At 40.3% G+C, this 23785-nt stretch overlaps 1 protein-coding gene and 1 pseudogene across 3 annotated transcripts in view; one reads left to right on the top strand and one right to left on the bottom strand.

The window, feature by feature from the left end:
• GUCY1A2 (guanylate cyclase 1 soluble subunit alpha 2) overlaps window positions 1-23785 on the bottom strand; it is a 297534-nt gene that overhangs the window by 127630 nt on the left and 146119 nt on the right. The window lies entirely within an intron of this gene.
• On the top strand, window positions 15137-16093 carry LOC123948122 (annotated as a pseudogene).

Genomic DNA, 23785 nt, shown 5'->3' with positions numbered 1-23785 from the left:
GGTCATGATGAAAACACCCTGCTGAGACAGTGGTGATCTCTTAGGAGGGCAGGAGAGGTTTCCAAGGATGCTCTCACGGATGCACACCAGAAAATGGAACAAGCAAATCTAAACAAAGGAAATAAGCAAGCCAACAACAAATTGGAGATGTTGAGCTGGATCCCTGAGAGGGGCAGAGAGAAGCTGTCCTCAGAGGCCAGAGAGGGCACTGCTCTGGGGATTCTGAGACCTGGAACACGTGCGTGCTCAGGAAGCCTGATTACATGCTCCAAGCTGAAGCCCGACCCTCAGAGAAGGCTAGCGTGGTCCTCCATCACAGGCAGCTAACCGCTCCCCAACTAAGGCTCTCCAGACCCTCGACATGAAATACTCAAACAAAGGGAACAGCATGGAAACAATGAACACAGAGTCAGATCTCCAGGATTCTCAGGTTCAGAACGTACAGCTACAACATACGTATAAGTAAGGATATGATCTGAAAAACAAGCACGCCCCTAGAGACTGTAAGGACTGAGCAAGCAATTAAAAACCCAGTGTAGCTCATGATGGGAATAAGAACAGCATTTACCCCAAACCCTTGTAATGAGACAGAAAAGTCCTACACACCATGTTGAGCACTATATTTGGCACAAAATAGCCTTCAGTAACTGCTAGGGAACCTCACTGTGATTCTGATCTGGCCTCAAAGGTCCTAAATCAGAACCTCCAGTGTTTGGGCTCAGAAATTGATTCTTTTTTTTTTTTTTTTAACAAGACCTAGACGTGATTCTGAAAACTGGTTAGACTTGGGAACTACTGTCTCAAAAGTCATCTTGTCCGATCCATCCATCTCATGCAAGTAAGCGAAGAAAAGGGTGCATGGGGAGGACGGCTTGTGTGCGGGCGCCAGGCACAGCGGTGAAAGGGCAAGGACTCGAACCAGAGCGCTCAGCATACACGGATAGCCTCGCTGGGGAGAGTCCGTGCCAGAAGATGTGCTCTGGATAAAGCAGAAAGGAACGGGACGTTCAGGGATGGCTCAGAGCTAGGACATCAAGAAGCCCACAAGTACATTAATCAAAGGTGAATCATAAGCTGTTTCAACAAATGCTCTAGGCAGTACTTGTTTCCACAACTTTATGAATGATTTCCCTCCACTTTTGTGGCACCGTTAAAGACATGAAGGGGCTTGCTTACATTTTTCCCCATTGGGACAGTACCACACTTTACAAGAACAATGTTTGCTTAGTTGTCTAGTTTAGAGATTTGAGTTTTCCGGGTGCACCCTTAATGCCTGCCATCAGTCTGCTTGACAAAGCCTACTTGTGACCCGGTAATGTCTCTTAATGATCCCTTGGAATTGTACAAGGTTCAAAGTGTTTCTGCAGACACTGCTGCATTTTGCTGACCGTGGAAGGAGTGCACAATCCAGGTTACTATAATTGGGAAAGCTGAGGCCAGGGAGGCCTCAGTCCAGGGATGGAATAGGAGGTAGGGAACCCTGACAGGAGCCTGGATGGCCAGACTGATCGTCTTTCCATACATAGCGTGGAGCAATGGATGAAAGGAGTGAGACCTTTGAAACGGAAAATGATAGTTTAGAGCCTAGTCCCACCACTTGCGGGCTGAGTAACCACAGACAGATCACAAGGCCCCTCAGGGCCATAGCAACCTTATCTGTAAGACAGGAATAATAACAATTCTAATGGAATAGCAGTGGGATGGAGTTTAAATGAGGTAATATGCATAAAGAGCCTAGCCTAGTACCCACAGAAGCATGTGCTCAGTGATTACTATTATATTAGTGCTACTCCTGTTATGAAGCATTATAACAATGGTAATGATGATGGGCCTGGAGACACACTACAAATAAGGAATGATAATGCAATTATTTTGAAGAAATTCTGATGAGAATACATTTCATGAAGCGATGCTGAATAGGCATGGGATATGGGTTAAAATTACATCCTTTTATTCACTGTAGCATTTTCAGTAACAGTAAAAAAAAAAAAAAAAACCAGTAAACAACGTAAATGTCTGTAATAGATTTCTACTTAAATGAGTTACGTCCCATCAATTAAAAAAAAGTTTCACAAATCACACAAAATGCTACCATAATTAAAAAATCACAATGAAGGTTGACTTTGCACTGGCAAAATTCCTCAGACGCCATCATCAGTATTTGTCTTTGTAAACATGGCCAGGAACATGACCAACGTGTACGAATTCCTTGCCTAGATGAGCATGCCTTGGAGGCTGTTTAAGACAGTGAGAAGCACAGATGTCGGCATACAGCAAAGGAAGTGTTCCAAGGTGAAGGAAGGCAAGTTCCAAGGCCCAGAGAGAAGAGAGAGCACAGCAGGTTGAGGGCACTCAAGAAGGTCCAGACTGATCACAGCACAGCACACAAGGGTCTAGCCAGGTCAAGGCCACGCAAGTGAGTCATGACCACTGGAATGTGAGCCTAGCCATGTGATTCTCCGGTCCTCCCTCTCCCGTCTCCTTTGTAACCATGGAGGACACGTGTTCCAAGGTGAAGGAAGGCAAGTTCCAAGGCCCAGAGAGAAGAGAGAGCACAGCAGGTTGAGGGCACTCAAGAAGGTCCAGACTGATCACAGCACAGCACACAAGGGTCTAGACTGGAGACAGAAGAAGGCTAAGTGATGTGCCCCAGGAGTGTGGCCCAGGAAACACAGAGATGGGACTAGAACGTGGGGGTCCCTGTCTTGGGCATGCTTTTCCCCTGAATCTTCCACTATCACCAGAAACAGGACTTAAAAACACTGCGTGTTTACACGTGTGTGGGAAACCCTCAGGAAAATCTCTTATTCAAGGCCCAAGAATCTCTGCATGGTCATGGAATGTTTGTTCAAACATTCTCCTTCTCTCGGGAAGGAGACGGCATGACCAAAATGTCACTCCACGTCTTTAAAATGGAAATAATGGATGAACCTCTGTAGTAGGATCGCTACTTGGATGCATACTGGCTAATATTTGCCAAATACCAGAAAAGTCACTGGCACATAATGTACATTAGACATTCATTAAATAAAGACCTCCTGGCTCCTAATGGGCTATCTGCAGTCCTTGAACCCTTTTGCTCGTCATCTCCTGTTGTCCTACACCCGTGAAGCTTTGATCACAACGAATTACTGATTGCATTGGCTCATGAGCGCTACCGTAACATGGTACTGCTGATCTGAGGGGCTTGCACAACAGAAGCTGAGTGTCCCAGAGTTCTGGAACCCCAAACTGCATGCCCAAGGCCCTGCCACTCTACACGCCTCTCTTCTAGCTTCTGGTAGAGCCTTGGCTTAGAGTAGCGTGACCCTCATCCTTACGTGGTATCCTCCTTGTCCATCTCTGTCTCCAAACTTTTCTATCATCTTTATGTCCATCTCTGCGTGTATGTCCATCTCTGCGTCCAAACTTTTCTGTGCTTTTAAGGACATCAGTTATACTGGATTAAGGCCACGCGAACGACCTCACTTTAACTCAATTACTTCTGTAAGGACTCCATCTCCATACATGGTCACATTCCGAGGTGCCGGGGGCAAGGCCTCTAACTCCTCCTTTAGGGAGGACACATCTGAACCCATAACACCAACTTCCTAAACAATCTGTTCGCCTAACCATGGGAGTGTTCCAGCAGTGACATGTCAGACCAGGTTCTAAGGCTCATTAGTAAAGTGCTCAGAACCAGTAAGTCCCTCTACCCATCTGTTATCTCAGCCCCACGATACTTTACTCCTCTTGCCACGTTTACTGCTCTCACAGCCTTTACCATCCTCCCACACTGTCTTCCTACTCCTCTTTGTTTATGTCTGTCTTGAGAACAGAATGTAAGATCTATAGTACAGAGACTTCTAAGTGCAATTTCCTGTGTTTTCTACCATATGAGATAGTACGTGCCGTATAGTAAGCAATCTACAAATACCAACAGAATTATTAAATAAATTGACATGAAAGGAATCATGCATAAATGGATAAAAATTTCAATTACCTAATGGAAGAATGGATGTAAGACATTTTTGGCCTGACTTCACAGATCTCAGGTTTCTCAATGGACCAACTCCCTTTTTTCACTTCCTTTGAACATTCCAAAGCATATTAAAATAAGGTGAATAGAAATTTCAAGAAGACTTATCCACTAGTAGTCTCCTAGTCTCCCAGTGGCCTAGCTATTTCTTCTGTAAAACAGGAACATTTCAAATATTTTATTAATACAATATTTTGGGTTATATCCAAAAGGCACAAGCTAGCAAGAATTGGGATAAGTAACAAAACTGGACAAATTAAAATGCCAAATTAGTGCGTGTTTGTTCTAAAATATTCCTGTTGGTCTTATTTATGTTGACCGAACTATTCTGGTAATTCCCATATTGCTACTGGGCTACAATGATCTATCACTCAGCTTCCAGCAGCAGGCCAATTTTGAGGTTCTAAAAGAGTATCTTGGGAAGAAAAAAAAAGTAGAACCTGTACAAAACATAATTTTCATAACATCGCTGAGCTTTAAGTAGGTGAAGTAAAGCTCCAAGGGGGCTCAGCGAAAATAAAAGCCATCTTCTTGAGCTAAAATCTTCACTGTGAGCTACATGTGCAAACTAAGGAGAAAGTAGCGGGTGGGCAAACACCATGACCGGCACCAAGGTCTGGAGACGCAGCTTTCCATTAGCAGCAGGGATGGGGGGCGGAACCTGAGATGCCTGGATTATACCAGAGACCCTCAAAGGGGTGCCAATGGTCCCAGTCTGCATGGCCCCACGGTCCCTGTGGAAACACAAACCTTCTCTCATATGGAACACACACTGCATTCAGGCTCCAAGTTCCTCTTCACAATAAAATAATGTCAAACAGAAGGTAAGAGTCAACAATCACAAAATCTTCAGGGAAACGAACCATGAGAAATGAGACTTGGAAGAAACAAACGATCAAACAAAAAATAGATTTAGACCACCCAGGACATCAGATACTGAAATCTCAGACTCAGTCTTACAAAACAGGTATGAAATGTTTAAAGAAATAAAGGGCAGCATCACAACCATGCAATGAGGGATGACCAAAACTGACTAGGATGGTCTAAAAAAAGAAGAAAATATAAGGTTTATAATTGAAAAATATAACGGTTGAAACTTAAACAAAACCAAAGGGCAGATGGGTGAAAGGGAATATAAGATGCCACCCCCCAAAACTGATGAACTAGAATTGGAATACAGACCTGAAAATTCTGCAACATGTCACACAGGGAGACACAAAGATAGGAAATACGGAAGACAGATCAAGGGATATTTAAGGAAAAAATGTGAAAAATCGAACTAACTCCAACCAGAGTACCTACAGGAGAGAATAGAAAAGAAGTAAAGGTAATATTTGTAGCACTAATGATTGTGAATCTACCTGACAAATGGAAAACATCAACCCACATCACCAAGCATAATATCTGTCCGGAAATTAAAATACAAGGAAATCCAGAACTAGACACTTGTAATGAACCTACAGGATACCCAGCTTTGACAAAGACTGTAAGGGTAAAGAGAAATCTGCAAATGAAGGAGACAATAGGAGACAGAGACAATACAATAATATTTCAGATGGACTGAGAAACACTGTCATCCTAGAATGGCACATTCAGAAAAAGCTATATTCTAAAAATGCTAATGAGATAAACACAAACCAACAGCATTTACGAACAATAAACTAACATACACACACAAAATACATGAATATTGGGGGGAAAAAAAAAGGAAAACAAACCCAGAAGGATGATCTACGATGGAAAAACAGATGGTGAACAAAAAGGAGGTAAATCTAAAAAAATACATGGTCTATGAAATAGGACATGAAATGTTTATAGAAATTGTAGTGTGCTACTTTTGTACAAGCAACCAAGATGATTTCATTTTTTTACCTGATAAGCTTAAGAAACAATGATGTAATGAAAAATGTTTTATAAACCATATAGGTAATTTAAAAAGATAAATTATTATGGATGAGAAAAATACAGTGAAAAATCAAGGCATGTAAATTTGCCATCATTGCTACCTTACAATTCTTTCTTTCTTATGAAATAAATAGTATATCAATAAATAATCCCCAGGGCATTCTTCCTAATACTTGAATTAAATGAATAAAATTAAATGAATTTATATTAAATAAAATTAAATGAAATAAAAATTGAATAAATGAAATAAATAGTATATCAATAAATAATCCCCAGGTTTCTTCCTAAGAAACCTACCTCTGCTATTTCGTGGAATTGTTAAGGTTGTGGTCATTTTCCTTTTGCAGAACATGCAGTCTAGACACCATTCTCAGGATCCAAACTCTCTGCACACACTGCATCCTTAGTTCCACATGCCCCTGACGAAACCAAAACCCTGTTCTAAGCACGTATGCTATCCTTATCATTTATTTGCAGACAAAATGTGCTTTTCTCTAATCCTACCATGGCTCAGTCCTATCCTTTCTGAGAGATGCTTTTCAAATGTCACTTTCTCCAGGAAATCGTTCCTGGCCACCAACCCTACCCTCTCAGGTAGAAACAACCTCTTACATCAGAAGCAGAATGGTTTCACTCAAGCTTCTCTTTTGGAACTTAGCTCATTCTCTCTTACAATGACTCCTGACGTCTCATCTCCCTATTAGACTCTATGCTTGTTGAAAACAAGATTGCTTAAGAGTAAACTTTAAAAACAGAGCCTAACATGGGACTTTACATAGGGTAGGGTTTCATATTTGTGGAATGAATAAATGTGTGAATTTATGAAATGAAACCATCTATAAATCAAGGAAAATTTCATGGACAATATGAGAGGGATCAATCACTTGAAAACTATATAGACTGTGTAGTATTTATAACTATATGCCCATTATTATATTTAGCTAATAACTAATGGGCCAACAAGATTCTATCTTTATAAGCAAACAGAGGCCCTGAGCCAATGGTCTAATGTATTATAAGCTATGTATTAGAGAAATACCACATTTGGCAAATCAGGGCCTATTATATACTTTTTCTGTGCTCTTCATGATGTGAAAAACATCTGCTGTAAAATAATTTAAAATGAGCTACAGAATCCATAAGGCTTGAAAAATAAGACACCATAAGCTGGTTAAGAAATCATTCCTCCTAACATGAACAGACATTTCTGCAAAAAGACATCTGGATGGCCAACAGACACATGAAAAAGTGCTCCACATCACTCAGTATCAGGGAAATACAAATCAAAACCACAATGAGATATCACCTCACACCAGTCAGAATGACTAAAATTAACAAGTCGGGAAATGACAGATGCTGGTGAAGATGTGGAGAAAGGGGAACCCTCCAACATTGTTGGTAGGAATGCAAGCTAGTGAGCCACTCTGGAAAACAGCATGGAGGTTCCTCAAAAAGTTGAAAATAGAGCTACCATATGACCCATCAATTACACTACTGGGTATTTACCCCAAAGATACAAATGTAGTGATCCAATAGGGCACATGCACCTCAATGTTTACAGCAGCAATGTCACAATAGCCAAACTATGGAAAGAGCCTAGATGTCCATCAACAGATGAATGGGTAAAGAAGATGTGGTGTATATATATACAATGGAATACTATGCAGCCATCAGTAAACCCGAGATTTTGCCATTTACAATGACAGGATGGAACTAGAGGGTATTATGCTGAGTGAAATAAGTCAATCAGAGAAAGAAAATCATCATATGATCTCACTGATATGAGGAATTTGGAGAAATAAGACAGAGGATCACAGGGGAAGGGAGGGAAAAATGAAATAAGATGGAACCAGAGAGGGAGAGAAAACATAAGAGACTCTTAATCTGGGACGCCTGGGTGGCTCAGTTGGTTGGGCAACTGCCTTCGGCTCAGGTCATGATCCTGGAGTGTCAGGATGGAGTCCTGCATTGGACTCCCAGCTCAGCGGGGAGTCTGCTTCTCCATCTGACTCTTCCCCCTGTTGTGCTCTCTCATTTTCTCTCTTTCAAATAAATACATAAAATCTTGAAAAAAAAAGAGAGTGAGAGAGACTTTTAATCTTAGAAAACAAACCAAGGGTTGCTGGAGGGGGGGTAGTAGGAGGGATGGGGTGGCTGGTGATGGACATTGGGGAGGGTATGTGTAATGGTGAGATAAATAGATAGATAGATCATTTCTTCTGTGGTGAAACTGAGACCATCATACATTGCTAGTGGGAATGTGAAATGGTGCGGCTACCATGGAAAACTACCAGGCAGTTTTCCAAATGCTTAAGTAGAGTTCCTTATGACCCAGTGATTCTACCCCCAGGCAGAGACCCAAGAGAACAGAAAACATGTCTACGCAAAAACCTGTACACAAATGCTCACAGCAGCATTATTAATCACTGTCAAAATATGGAAACCACACAAATGTCCATCAACCGGAGAATGGATAAACATAATGAGGGCTTACCATACAACGGAATATTATTTAGCCCTAAAAAGGAACAAAGTGCTGATACCCACCACAACATGGATTAACCTCAAAAAACAGTAAGCTGACTATGGAAACCAGGCACAAGGGCCACATATTGTATAAATCCCTTTACAATCTGCAGTGCTGGCAAGTAGATTCACAGTTTCCAGGGGCTGGGTGGCTTTGGGAACTGATTTTGGTGAGCATGAAGGACTTTTCTGAGGGTCAGAGGGATGTTGTAAAACTAGATTTTGCTGGTGTTTCATAACCTCGAAAATAAATTTAAAATCACTGAATAGTGAAGAGGAAGAAGAAAGAAAGGAGGAGGAGGAGAAGGAAATCATTCCTTCAATCATGCCCATACACGTGTAGACTCATGTATCTGAGAATAGCATTTTACCTCTCATCTGCAACAACGACAGTCTTGGTATTGAAAGAAATAAAGTGGGGGCGCCTGGGTGGCTCAGTGGGTTAAGCCGCTGCCTTCGGCTCAGGTCATGATCTCAGGGTCCTGGGATCGAGTCCCGCATCGGGCTCTCTGATCAGCAGCGAGCCTGCTTCCCTCTCTCTCTCTCTCTGCCTGCCTCTCTGTCTACTTGTGATCTCTCTCTGTCAAATAAATAAATAATCTTAAAAAAAAAAAAGAAGAAAGAAAGAAAGTGTTATTGATCTTGTTACTTATTTTCCTGGGTCAGCGCCATCAGGACTACTCTAGTGGTAGAAGAAAACCCTTGGAAAAGTAAGACAGAGACAAAGATGACTGTCAGGGTCTGCAACACTTATGATGGATTTTTACAGTAAGAATGTCTATGAAAGAATAGTGTCTGAATAGATGATTCTAGCTCAAGAGAGACTCTATGTCCTTTTCAGTTGGCTAGCACTCAGAGAAATACATATTGGCCATAAGGTATCTTGTCCAAAAGGCAAAGAGACTGCACTGTTACGGACATGTCCAGTGTCTGAGGTGGTTGATGAAGGACCCTAAAAGTGAGCTCTATTACCGATAAAGAGAAGACTTTTCAATGATAAGCATAAAACACACACACACAGAGGCATGACATTTACTTGCTAATTGTCAACCTGATTTGACAATACTTTTGTTATCTTACTTTGGCAATAACAAATTAAACATGGTTCTATCTTCCTAAGGCTGTTAATAAAGAACCCTGTCATAAATTTCCTTTAAAGAGATATTCTTAGGTTGATGCACAGCAAAATATAACAGAAATTTCCGAACAATTCAGCTATTTCCCTACATCAAGGGAAAAAATTAAATGTGGGGAAAGTTTTGAGAAAAATGCCTTTCTGTCCTTATTTTTCAGAAAAACTCCCAGTAGAAAATGAATTCAAGTTTTAGCTGAATTGGTTTGGCCAATGGTAGCCACCAGGAGGTGAGTCAGAGAGGAGAAAAAGTATAGTTTATCTATTCTTCTGGTTTGCTCCATGCTGATGTGTGGTTTGGCAGTTGCACCCTTCCTGTAGTGGGCTCCTCCTGCAGTTGAAGCTCCCCCAAGGTACTTTTCCATTCCTTCCTCCATCAAGATTAGGAACGCCAATGGTGGCCACCACTGCTAGTCACTGGGCACTTCACCATCTCTTATTGGTTCTCTTGACCCCTCCCACAACTCTGTAAGTACTCCTTCTATCAGAAAGGCTTGTCCATTATCTCAGTTGAGTATGTCATTAAGTTTCCGCTGCACTCTTGACTGACAGACTCCCACGCATAAAGACCATCACATAGTCCCTCCTTGAAACAATGCTGTGGAATGGACAGAGCACTGGACTGCCTGTGAAACCAAATACAACTCTGCAATCTTGACTCCAAGACTCTAAAAATGGCATGACGCCCATCACTACTTGTTCTTGCCCAGTGGTCCTCCAGCTGAGGACTGGTCAGTGTGGTGTACCAAAGGACAAAGAAGTACCATCAGTCTCTGTGGGTTAACTAGCTCGAGTAGTTCGTTTTCAAATGGAGTTCTAGGAGTCTCTAGAGCGGAGCTTCTCAAACTCCACTATGAAACCTACCACTCTTGGACCTGTTAGATGCAGACTCTGACTCACTGAGTCCCGCAGAGGTTTGAGACTCCTCATTCTTCACTAGCTGCTAAGGTTCTGTGTTTCCAACCAGCAGCTGCTGCTCCTGCTGCTTCTAGACCACATTCTGACGGTCATTTCCCTTCAGTGTCTGTGGTTATGACTCCACTGGGTCTCAGAAGTATGGGGGAGGCTAGGAGAAAGGACTTCTTCCCCTAACATCTTTACTTTCAACTGTTTTACATAGTAGGTTTCCAAATAAGATTTCATTCCAGGGCGGGGCGGGGGGGGGCGCGGATATGACTCTTATTCTTTTTTTTTTTTTTTTTAATTTATTTGACAGAGAGAGAGATCACAAGTAGGCAGAGAGGTAGGCAGAGAGAGAGGAGGAAGCAGGCTCCTTGTGGAGCAGAGAGCCCGACACGGGGCTTGATCCCAGGACCCTGAGATCATGACCTGAGCCGAAGGCAGCGGCTTAATCCACTGAGCCACCCAGGCGCCCCATGACTCTTATTCTTTAAATATTTATGAACTACTACAAGGCTACTACTAGCCTGATGCTCACGTTGCAAGTGACGTCAAGAGGTAAGATGACTTACTTGAAGTCATAGCTAACTGGTGACAGACACTCCACTGGAGTTTAGGTCCGGACGCTGCAGCCAGTTAGTCTTACCCCTTTACTGACTGACTTTTTTCTTCTCTTTTTCTTATTTCTATTTTTGAATGTTACAGTGTTTTAGAAATTGTGAGAGAAATCTATTCATGTTTACATGGGTTGTTGAGTCCCAGCATGACTAGACCCATCTGGGGGCACTGAGAACTTTCCAGGGAAAGGAGTGTAGCACTGAGTCACCATCTTATAATTCTGTCAGAGGGCACTCAAGGGAACTACCTTCTTATAAGGGTGGATATTGCTCTATGTAATGTTTGCAAATGCAAAGAAAATATAGCGCGTATGTTTCAAATTTGGCTGACCTTACTTTTCCTCTGTATTCTGGAATACGTGGACATAATTATTTTTAGGCTCAGGACCCCATGTTGTCTGCTATTCTGCTTTGATTCTCTAAAACTTGTGCTTTCCTGAAAGCAGAGGAACAGGTGGGGTGCCTGGGTGGCTCAGTGGGTTAAAGCCTCTGCCTTCGGCTCAGGTCATGATCCCAAGGTCTTAGGATCGAGCCCCGCGTCGGGCTCTCTGCTCAGCAGGGAGCCTGCTTCCTCTTCCTCTCTCTCTCTGCCTGCCTCTCTGCCTACCTGTGATCTCTGTCTGTCCAATAAATAAAACCAAAAACAAAAAAAAAACAGAGGAACAGGTAACATTTCCAAAGGGTTTCTTTCTAACGTTTTACATAATTTATGTATTTTTACATTAGGAATATGTGCAAAACCTGAGCAATGTTTATCACCAGAGAAATTCAATAGTTTGTATTATTAATATGTATTCACATTCATCTTCAATTTGGCCATTTTCAATAGATACCCAAATTGAAACTTTACTCTGAAGCCCTGACATGGTTGGTTTTACGCTTTTCATCCACTATCTGTGACTCACCACTCTTGATTAATAACCCTTCAAAATATTTACATTCTGTTTCTTGTGTCTCATGACCAGTATTTATAAGCTTGAAATCCACTTTTCAAACCTATGGCTAAAGCAGGAACATGAAAACCAAGCTTGGACTTTTTTGATCTTTTGCCGTATTGTGACTATGTCAGAACACATTCTCAATAAAAAATAAACCATGTTTTGTTACTATCCTGCCACCCAGCAAAGGCTGTAATGTCTTTCTGCGAACGGGCCTGCCGGGACTGAGGTGACAGGGCTTGCTATGCTACAAAGGGTAAGCTGGAGGACATTACCCAGAACAGCACCTTCTCTTCTCTAAATGACGCAATCACAGCGATCCTTCTGCCCGAGCCTTTGAAACGAGTGAACTTTATGACACTATCTTTCAAGTTACCTTTCAGGTAAACGTGCCAAGGAAAAAGGCTTCATAGAGGGAAAAGAAGAGACCATCTTGGCCATCAGGCAGTTTGCCTGTGTTCACGTCCTATCTCCCTCCATCTCTACATGTCCAACTTCCACCCATCTTTCGAGCTGGAGTTACTTCTTCCCCTAATCGTTCCCAATCCCGGCTGCACCTTAACGTCTCCTAGAGAGACATTCAGGTGTCAGTGTCTGGGGTCCACGGTCCACACCACACCAAGGACATGAGAGAGCTTGCTTGTGTTTCATGGAGGCAATGTTCTCTTCTTACTTACAAGAGCCAAACAAACACAACAAAACAAAACACAACGACAACAACAAAAACTTGAGGCAGAGGTTTTCTCAAATACGGTCTCCATTTCCCCACAATGAATCAGTCTCTGAGTCTTTAGGGTGTTGGTCTCCCTTATCTCTTGGAATGGCTTTAATATTTGGCACATGGTATTTCTTTACTTTTTACTTGAAGGAAGATAAACATATCTAAGCCTTAGCATCAGAGGAAAACATGCTCTGTAGACTGTCTCTGTTTTCCTTGAAGACTATTTACATGCTGGTTGAAATCCCCTCCCATATTGGGAGTTAGAGCACAGGTTACCGGAAGGGCACATTATCTGTGTTCCCGGTGCATAGCAGACATCTATCAGCACTTACGTCTTTTCTATTAAAGAGATCTCATACTAATCCACTAGACAGAAAAAGAAACAGCTCAGCATATTTGGGGCAGCCAGAGACACTTCTTAATGAGGTCACAGTTATGCTTAAAAGACAAGGAGGCAGAATTAGAAAATTGCCATTGTACCACAGCCAACTTAATAATGGATTCAGGCGAGCATCATTAATGAATTTAAATCCACTGAGCAAAAGTTTGCTGGAGAACAGGATATGTTCACGTGGTGCGGAGTGTCACCCCACAAAAAACTTGTTAATTACCAAGTAAAAGTTATCTTTACAATGGAGAGATCTCACAGCCAAAGCCAAAGTGATCTAAGGTTACATTACAAAGAATGGGATAAACTGACATTATGGAACTCCTGGTGTGATACAATAGGAAGTCTGCAGTATGGCCTAGCCAGTATTTCTTATGCTGAAAAAAGAGAGAGCGAAAGAGAGACAAGCCAAGTAACAGACTCTACAGGACAGAGAACACACTGATGGTCACCAGAGGGGAGGTGGCGAGGGGGACGGGGAACAGGTGGTGGGGATGAAGGAGTGACGTATGGGTTGGAATAGTATGTAAGTACTGAGTCACTGTATTGTACACCTGAGCCTAATATTACATCGTATGTCAATTATAGTAGAATTAAAATAAAAATAATTTTAAATAAATAAAAAATGGGTTCTGTGGTTTTAATATACTCAGGTAATGCTGTGAAAGCATTTTAACTGGTCTTTAAAAAAAGAAAAAAAACTTGACATGATAATGAAAAAACAACCAACCAAAAAACATCTTTAACCTAATCCTATTCATGAGGAAACAAGAAAATTCGGATCACAGAACTTCTGAAAGTATGTTATAGTCATAAGGTTCTTTTTTATTTTTTAAAGATTGTATTTATTTATTTGAGAGCAAGTGAGAAAGAGAATGAGCAGGAGGAGGGGGAGAGGGAGAAGCAGGCTCCCCACTGAGCAGGAAGCCTGACGTGGGGCTCGATCCCAGGACCCCGGGATCATGACCCAAGCCAAAGGCAGCCACTTCATGGACTGAGCCACCCAGGCATCCCAACGTAGTCTTTTTAGAATAAAGGTGGCTAAAAAAACCACAAAAACCAAATATGACATATGCTCAATTGGATTCTAGGGGAAATAAATAAAATTTGGAGGCCAACTGGGGAAATTTGAATATAAACTCTATTTTAGATAATATACTTTCCAAGTTGAACTTTGGGGGGCTGACAATGGTATTGCCACTGTGTAGTTGAAACGTGGCTCTGGGAGAGAGATGCTGAAATCCTAGGGATTGGATGGTGGGACTGAAACTCAAATACTAAAGAAATAAAACCCTATTCGCAAAAGACACGATATCACATAATGGAAAACCCGGAAGATTCCATATCCAAACTGTCAGAACTAAAAAACAAGTTCAGTCAAGTTGCAGGATACAAAAATCAATGCACAAAAATCTGTGTGTTTCTTTACACTAGTAATGAATTATTGAAAAGAGAAATTAAGAAAACAGTCCCATTTACTATTGCAATAAAAAAGAATGAAATACCGAGGAATACATTTAACCAAGAAGGTAAAAGGCCTGTATATTTTAAAAAAATACCAGACATTAAAGAAAGAAATTAAAGAGGATGCAAATAGGAAGATATTCCATGCTAACGGACTGGAAAAATTACTATTGTTAAAATGTCCATATACCCAAAGCAATCTACAAATTCAGTGCAACCTCTGTCAAAATTCCAATGGTATCTTTCACAGAAATAGGATAAACAATCCTAAAAATTGTATGGATGCCAAAAAGACCCAAAGCGCCAAAGCAATCGTGAGAAGGAAGAACAAAGCTGCACGCACTACGCTCCTATTTCAAACTATTATATATATTATGAAACCATATTATTAAGAGTTGGTGGCATAGGGCAGGGCTCTTAGACCAAGCAGCTTGGGTGCAGGTAATCAGCTCCCTTCCCCCCGCCCTTCCCCACTTCCTCCAGGTTCTTGGGAGGACCACGGAGCATCGGACCCTGATGCGGGTGCCATGTCTGGGACTGTCCCACCTTTCTCCTCTATCTTCCGGGTGCTCCTGTGCCGAGACAGCCCTGAAGGGCAAGGTCGGGGGCTGCGCTGGACTCTATCTCGGCATCTAGGTGTTGAAATCCCCCAGGTTTCTCATGGTTCTGTTTGTTTTCCAACACTGGGTTTTGTTTTGTTTCTTAATATTTTATTTATTTATTTGACAGAGAGAGATCACAAGTAGGCCGAGAGGCAGGCAGAGGGACAGGGAGAAGCAGGCTCCCCACTGAGCAGAGAGCCTGATGCAGGGCTCGATCCCAGGACCCTGAGATCATGACCTGAGCCAGAGGCAGAGGCTTAACCCGCTGAGCCACCCAGGTGCCCCACCAAGACTGGGTTTTGAGGCTTATGTCTTGCATGGTCTGCCAGGCACATAGGAACTGGAGCAGATGCTGGAGGGAGAGATGCAGGTTCCAGAAAACCCTCACTCTAAGGACTGTCTATAGACAATGTTGACAGGATAGTAGATAAGGGGAAGACTCATACATAAAGGTCATCAAAACAGAAAGCAGCTCTCTAGTCTTTGCCAGCTTGTACCTATCTGGATCAGACAGTTATGCCTATTTTGTTAACAGGAACTTCTGTGCTTGCAAAAGGAAGACCACCAAATCCCACTGAATTTCTAGCATTGTATCTTTTTTTAAAAAAAATAAGGCACAGAAACAAGATGGGATCGGGAGGAAGACAAATCATAAGAGACTCTTAATCTCACAAAACAAACTGAGGGTTGCTGGGGGTGGGGGGTAGGGAGAGGGTGGTTGGGTTATGGACATCGGGGAGGGTATGTGCTATGGTGAGTGCTGTGAAGTGTGTAAGCCTGGCGATTCACAGACCTGTACCCCTGGGGCAAATGATACATTATATGTTAATAAAAATTATTTAAAAAAATAAAAACAAGGCACAGTTCGAAGATCGAAACTGACTTCTTGGTAAGAATGGAAAAATTTGGTTCCTACTGTAGATTTACATGAGTAAGAGGCAGCTTTCATTACCATGAGTTTTCCCTTTTTTTGGAAGTATAAACCCTTCAGGACAATAGGACTTATTTACAGAACTGCTGAAGAATACATAGTTTCCTTATTTTCCTTTAATCACCACACTTACGTAATGAGTGTATCCTGTATGATTTTTTCTTCTCAGATTGTCTTTAATTTTGTTTTTAAAATGACCTCCAAAATAAACTGTTAAAATGTCTTTTTTAAAAAGCTATAGTAATTAAAACAGTGGGTATTGGCATAAAAACAGACATGTAAATCAATGGAACAGAAAATAGCCCAGAAATACACTCACACATACATGGTCAATTAATTTGATGACAAAGAAGCCAAGAATGTACAATGTGGAAAGGACAGTCTTTTTAAAAATGGTGCTGGGAAAACTGGACAGCCACATGCAAAAGAATAAAACTGGACCATTACTTTATGTGATACCAACAAGTTAACTCAAAAACGTGAACTTGAGACCTGAAACTGTAAAATTCATAGACGAAAACATGGGAGGTAAGTTCCTTGACTTAGCTCTTGGCCATGCTGTTCTGCCAATGCCCCCAAAAGCAACAAAAGCAAAAATAATCAAGTGGAACTACATCAAACTAAAAAGATTGTGCACAGCAGAAGAGATCACCACCAAAATGACAAGGCGACCTACTAAATGGGAGAAAACAACTGCATAATACATCTCTGGTAAGGAGCTAATATCCAAAATTTATGAAGAACTCATATATGTCAACAGCAAAACAACAACAAAAACCCCAACCTGATTTTTAAAATGGGCAGAAGATCTGAATAGAAATTTTCCAAAGATCTACAGATAACCAACAGGTACATGAAAAGGTGCCCAACAACAGTAGTTATCAAGGAAATGCAAATCCAAACCCTGAGCTATCACATCTGTTAGGCTAGGACCAAAAACACAAGAAGCCACAAGTGTTGACTAGGATGTGAGAAAAAGGAAACCTTGTGTACTGTTGGTAGAAACGAGAACTGGTACGACGCTATGGAAAAAAGGATGGAGGTGCGTCAAGAAATTCAAACAGAACTAGTCATTCCACGTCTGGATATCTAGCTGAAGAAATGAAATCACTCCTTTAAAAGATGTACGCATCCCCGTGTTCATTACAGTAAATTCATAATGCTTAGATAGGGAAACAGTCTGAGCGTCCACCGACGAATGCAAGAGATATGCGATGAGTATACACGCGACTGTGTATTTAACTCAAGCACTAACAACAGAAATCCTGCCGTTTGTGACAGCGTGTATGGATCCCAAAGGCATTAGGCTAAGAGAGAATTCAGAAAAAGACAAATACCATATGATCTTCTTACACGGGCAATCTTAAAACCAAGCAAGAACACCAAGCTCATAAATACCGAGAACAGACAGGTAATCACAAGAGGTGGGGTGGACAAAGAAGTGGAGGAGATGGTGACATGTTTTTTGTTTTAGTTTAAATAAATCAAATGACAATTTAAAAAATAAATAAAAAGACCCTATATAATCTCACCCTACGTAACACCTAATCAGGTGTTCAACACAAGTCAGCCCATAACAGACACATCAGGAAAATATAAAAAATGGTCTAATATGCATATCTAATATACATTTTCTTAAATTCTACAGCAGTGAAATCATATGATATTTGTTTTCATCTGACTGACTTATTTCACTTAGATTATACTCCCTGGCTCCATGCATGTTGTTGCGAATGACAAAGATTTCATTCTTTTTTATGGCTGAGTAATACAACAGACTATTACTCAGCCATATAATATTATGGAGTATTTTAGTATTAGGAGTATTATAGAGTATTTTAGTATTAGGAGTACTTTACTCCTAGTGTCACAGTATTAATACTCCTATTAGCTACAATTCAAAAGGAAATAGAAACAAAATAAAAACATTTAATAAGTTTAGAAAATTAATATTTTAAGAAGAAAAAAAGAATTATTCTGACATACAACAAAATTTTAAATGCTATCATATAAACCAGAGATTGGAAAAAATGACCCTAATTACCGGAGAAACCCGTAGCTATATGTAAATTACAAATATAGCTAAAATGGTATTACTTCTCTGATACCAAGAATTTATTGTTTTGTGAAATCGATACTCATGATGACTCATTAAAAAAATAGTACAGTGTTAACAATCAGTAAATCTAGATATCAAAACTGCATTTTGCTAGTTTCCAACTTTTCAAAAAGTTTAAAGCTTTCTAATAAAAGGTGGAAAAAAGTTTCAGATTTTGAAACTTAACATCTTTGCAGAATTTGGCACATAGTAAATTCGCACTAAATGACTGCTAAATACTAATTTTAAAAAACAGTTAAAGGAATCAGTCCTCAATTTGTATTGTTGCAAGGATTTTAGGATGGTTAACACACGTTAAGGAGGTATTCAGGGAAGTGTTTTGGGTGGACTTTCCAGTCAGTCTGACATTTTCAATGGCTTCAGTGATCTTAAACGCTATACATACTTGTTCATACTCTGCTCCTTCTATTGCCAATACCTCCTGAGCATCTAATCATTTTGTGTTTCCCTGAAATAGAGAATGAAACAAATGAAATATAAAACTACTCGAAGATATAACACAGGACATCTTAGGTGAAATAAGGAGAGAATTCAATCTTTGGACAGAAATGGCACACAATGTATCAGAGAAAAAGCTCATTAAACTTCAAGATTGAATACAAAATTCTTCAGGCACTTGAGCAGTGAAAGAAAGCAAGCCCCTTCAAGGATCAAAACCAGGCTTATTTCAAACAACCCTGCTAAGAATTAGATGCCAGGGAAAAAATTCCTTAGGTGAAAAAAATGTGACTCAAGGTAATTTTGCCCAGAATAATTTGTTTGACTTTTCATTCTGGTTAGAAATAATCTTTACAAAAACCACAATGGCATGCCACATACATATATGTATGTGTATAATTTATGTTCATAAATATATATTTAAGTGTATAAAATATAAATTTATAATATTTATACCTACACAATGTTCTACATATAATCTCTATAGCCCTATATATGTATAAGATAAAATGAAGATGCTTATAACACTTTCACCACAATAATATCAATGTCTGGCTCTAAGGATATGCTTAATTAATAGTCATTCTTAATTTGTTATTATGTAGGATGATTAAGAACTGCACACACGTAACTCCAATAAGGCAAAATGTTTTAAAGCCAAGGGACCCGAAGGAAGGGCAGCGCATTCCAGCGGAGCCCCGTCGATGGAGGCATGATCAAGAGGTGAGGTTTCCTTCCAGATTCCCTTCGTAAATTTCAGTGGCCCAAAGACAGATGACCAGTTAATTAAACATTGGACTCTGTGGAAGAAGAGCCCTAGAAAAATTTGAAAGATATATAAATCCTTTTTATTTTCTTCCTTTTTTTCAGCAAATGTGTGTTTTTCACGAAATAAGAGGCTAAGGGAAAGGACAGGCAGAACCATGCATAACACGTTTTCAAAGACACTGAAAGAAATAAACACTTTTTGAAAATGAGAAATGCCACTGATTTATTAAGAGGGGAGGCAAGAACATGATAAATGACTCTAGAAAATTATAGACTTTCAGCAATACCTTTTAACTCTGTCTTTGTGAAGGTCAGCTCTAATTACCAGAACAGCAGCCGCTGCTGTAAGATTGCAGGAAACCACAACAAAATAGGGAAGGATCCGGATGCTGATCACTTGAACTAATTAAGTACATTCAATCCTGTAGTCCCACTGCAATGGTGTTCACCGCACAGATATTTAGAAACGAGTTGAGGGCATCAGCTCTACAATCAGACTGGGAAGGCAGGGAAGCCTGGTGAGAACCATGACACCAGTTTGCTTCCAGTCATTAGATTTTGTTCTCGTGATGAGGCAGAAGAAGATAAACGAACAGAACATACGCCAATATAAATAGGTGGCAAGGCATTTCACGAGCAGGAAAAAAAAAACAAAACCAAAAAAACAAGAGTTCCAACTGCAAGCAAAGAACCAGTATGTGCATACGATGAATGTGAAATAATTTACTTTTGAAAAGCATATAAAGATATTGTTAAAGGAGTATTATTCTCCTTAAAGTAATACAACGTAACATAAACATGACAGACAGTCATTCAAGCAACATTGAACTGAGAATCCACGTGCACCTGGCAGTGAGCCAAGAGAAGCATTTGCTGGAGGGCAGGGCTCAAAACCCATCATAAAAAACTGTTATGGGTAGCCTGTCGTCCTTCTTTGTGAGTGGATATAATTTGGAAAGCACCCTAAAGTGATTCTGAGCTACACCTAGTATAAAGTAAGTGACTGACTTGAATAACATAATATTGGTTACAAGTCAGATATGATTCAAGAGTACTAAGAGGGCTTACTCATGTCATTTGCACACTGGATTCGATAAAAATTTCAAGAGGAAAACTCAAAAATTCTTTTTTAACATCACCATTCGTGAAAAAGCACGTTGCCTGCTGTGCTCTGAAAGATGTCTACGTGCTTGTTTGGTCATTTACGGAAAATTCCACTTCGTGCTCTAACTTAACTTAACCAATGTCAAGTACTGTCTGCAACTGTTTTTTGACTTTGAAGTATGTCTGGGAGGAAAACTTGTACTTTGAACCTTATGTAGAATTCGAGGGAGTCAAAGTCTCCTAGGCGGACTGTATTTCACAAGAAATTACCGTATTCTGGATAAAAAAGCTAGCCACTAAATGAGGAGCCTTGTAAGAGGGTAGAGACCATCCTTAATCTCCATTCATTCTACAATTTTCTGAATTACCAAAAAGGCCACTCACAGGGATTAATACTGAAAGCATCTTCCCTCGTGTAGAGACTCAAACATCAAGAATGCAACTGAAACTCTGACTGGTGAGCTCAGAGAGAGAGAGAACTGTTAGGTCTTCAACAAACCGAAGAAGTTCTGTCTTCTACGGACGAACAAATTTAAAATGTAGTGTATTATATATAATACATACTATGTATAAGATATGTAAATGTACATTTGCATACTGAAGTCTATGCAGGCCCACAGATGCTAACTGACAAAGTCTGGGGGAAAAGGCACAGAGGTTCCAAAGAGGCAGCAACCACCACGGCTCATGAATTCAGCTGTTGTATCTGCAAGTTAGTCAATAGCTGTTATGGTCAATTTATTAGGCTGTATTTCAAGAAATAAAGTAGAAAACATGGGCCACAAAATGTAAATCACCCTTCCTCCCAGCTCCAAAATTAAATCTTCGCTCAGCTATCCGCAGCTATTTATAGAACAGGAAAGGTGGCTTCCATCGAAGGCTCTCTTTTGAGAAATGCCTCATACGACCAAATCTAGCTGATCATTTCAGTAAAAGCAGAGCTAGGAATTGGTCTCGATTAGGCATAATATTGGAGAAAATTCAGGAAAAAACTCGCAGGCTAACATACGTGATACAGAGGTGAGGAGACTTCATTGTCTTTTCATTGTTAACTGTTATATTTAGATATTCTCCATGTATCAAAAAAGTCACCCCTTTAAGGAGTATAATTCAGTGGATTTTAGAGTGGATTTCCGAGTTGGGCAATTATCATCACAAACCAATTTTAGAACGTGTCATCACCCCTTCAAAAACTCTGTACTCATCAGCAGTCAGTCCTACCCCTCTCTGCCGCCGCCGCCTCCCAGGCCACCTACCAATTTACTTCCTGTACATTTGCCTCCTCGGGACATTTCACACAAATGCAACCACACACCACGTGTTCTTGAAGACTTGGATTGCTTTAGTTCTTACATTCAGTCCAAGATCCACTTCGAGTTCAACTGGTTTCTACCGTGTGAGATGGGGGATCCAATTCATTCTTTTGCAAAGCACACTTCCAGCTGTTTCTAATTACTGAAAAAAGACTATTCTTACTCTCTTCCTGTTATCTTCGCATCTTTGTCAAAAATCAAACCACCATAAATGTAAGGTTATTTCCAGGTTCTCAACGTTATCCTACTAGTCTCTCTCTATTCTTACGACAGAGCCATACTGTCTTGATTACTGCGGCTTTGTAATGAATTCTAGATCACAAGATGTGAGCCCTTGCATTTTGTGAATTTTAGCACTGGCTTGTCAAGGTCGTCCCAAAAAGCAGCTGGAATTACAATGACACTGATTTTGTAGACCGCTCTGCCTCCTATTCTCATCTGAACAATATTAAGTTTTGCAATCCATTAACACAGATACCTTTCCATTATTTAGGTCTTTAATTTCTTTCAATAATCTTTTCTGTAGCTTTCTGTGCGCAAGTCTTTCACCTCTTTGGTTATATTTTTTCCTAAGTGTTTTATTTATTTTGAGGCTCTTGTAAGTGCAATTCTTTCCCTTATCTCATTTCTGGATTGTTCACATGTCATCTATAGAAATGCAATCGATATTTGTACAGTGATATTCTATGTGTCTTGCAACCTTGATGGAGTTGTTAGTTGTAATTGTGTGTGTGTGTGTGTGGATTTTTCTATAGGGTTTCCATAGGTTTCTATTTTCTATAGGGTTTCTCTATAGAAGATTATACCATCTAATAATAAAGATTATTGTAATTTTTTCTTTTCCAATTTGAATGTCTACTGTACCTTTTCCTTAGAGAATTGTCTGAGTAAGAATTTCCCGTGCGATGTTGAATAAAAGTAAGAGCAGATATGTTTGTGTTGTTCCTGAATTTAGGGGGAAAACACTCTCACTGTTAGTTATGACACTAGCTGTGTAGTTTTGCCTGATTCCCTTTAGTGGGTTGAGAAAGCTGCCTTGTTACTGCTAGCTTACTGAATATCACTATCGTGGAAGGATGCTGGTTAGTCAAATGCTTTCTCTGCCCTTCTAAAGATGCTGCTGAGGCTTTTGCCTTTTATTCCCTTACTTAGGTGTACTGCACTAACTGATTTTCAGATGTTAGACAAGCTCTATATTCCTGCGATGAATTGTACTTGGTCAGGTTTATCATCATTTTTAAATGTTGCTGCATTGAGTTTACCAGTATTTTGGTAAGGATTTTGCATCTGTATTCGTAAGGGATATTAATCTGTGCCCTTAGTGCCTGGAGAGGTCTTCATCTGATTTTGGTATCAAGGTAGTCATAGCGACCTCATAAAATATTTGTTTTCATTCCTCTTCTATTTTTCAGAAGGGTTTATAAGTGTTGGTATTAATTCTCCTTTAAATGTTTGGTAGAATTCACCAGTGAAGTCTAAGCATTGCTTTGTTTCATTGGTTTTATATAAAAATAATATGATAATAGAAAGATCCACAGAGAATAGAGAAGACCTGTGTTTTTTCCCTTGGTTCTCCTACTGAGAAACCAACTTTTGGCAATCTAATGTTCTATGTTTGTAAGTTAGAGGTAAAACTATCCATTCTATTTTCAAGGACTATTTTTAAAACTTAAGTGGAAATAATAGATGTACAAGCTTTCTGTAACTGGAAAGTGCCATTCCACTAGACCCTACTCTGCTTAGGACTTCTTGGATCTACTATGAAAAATTCTGTCCACAGACAGCTGGAATTTTAAGGATCTGAAGAGCAGGCCTGGTACCTTCACCTTCGTCCCTGGGGCAAACATGGCGACCGCAGTGTACTCTATCCGGAAAGGAGCACCTGTGGCAACATCCTACCT

Source organism: Meles meles, chromosome 8, assembly GCF_922984935.1.
Source record: "Meles meles chromosome 8, mMelMel3.1 paternal haplotype, whole genome shotgun sequence".
NCBI classification, from domain to species: domain Eukaryota; kingdom Metazoa; phylum Chordata; class Mammalia; order Carnivora; family Mustelidae; genus Meles; species Meles meles.
Note: the sequence above shows the minus strand (reverse complement) of the source record. Positions and strands in the feature narration are given on the sequence as shown.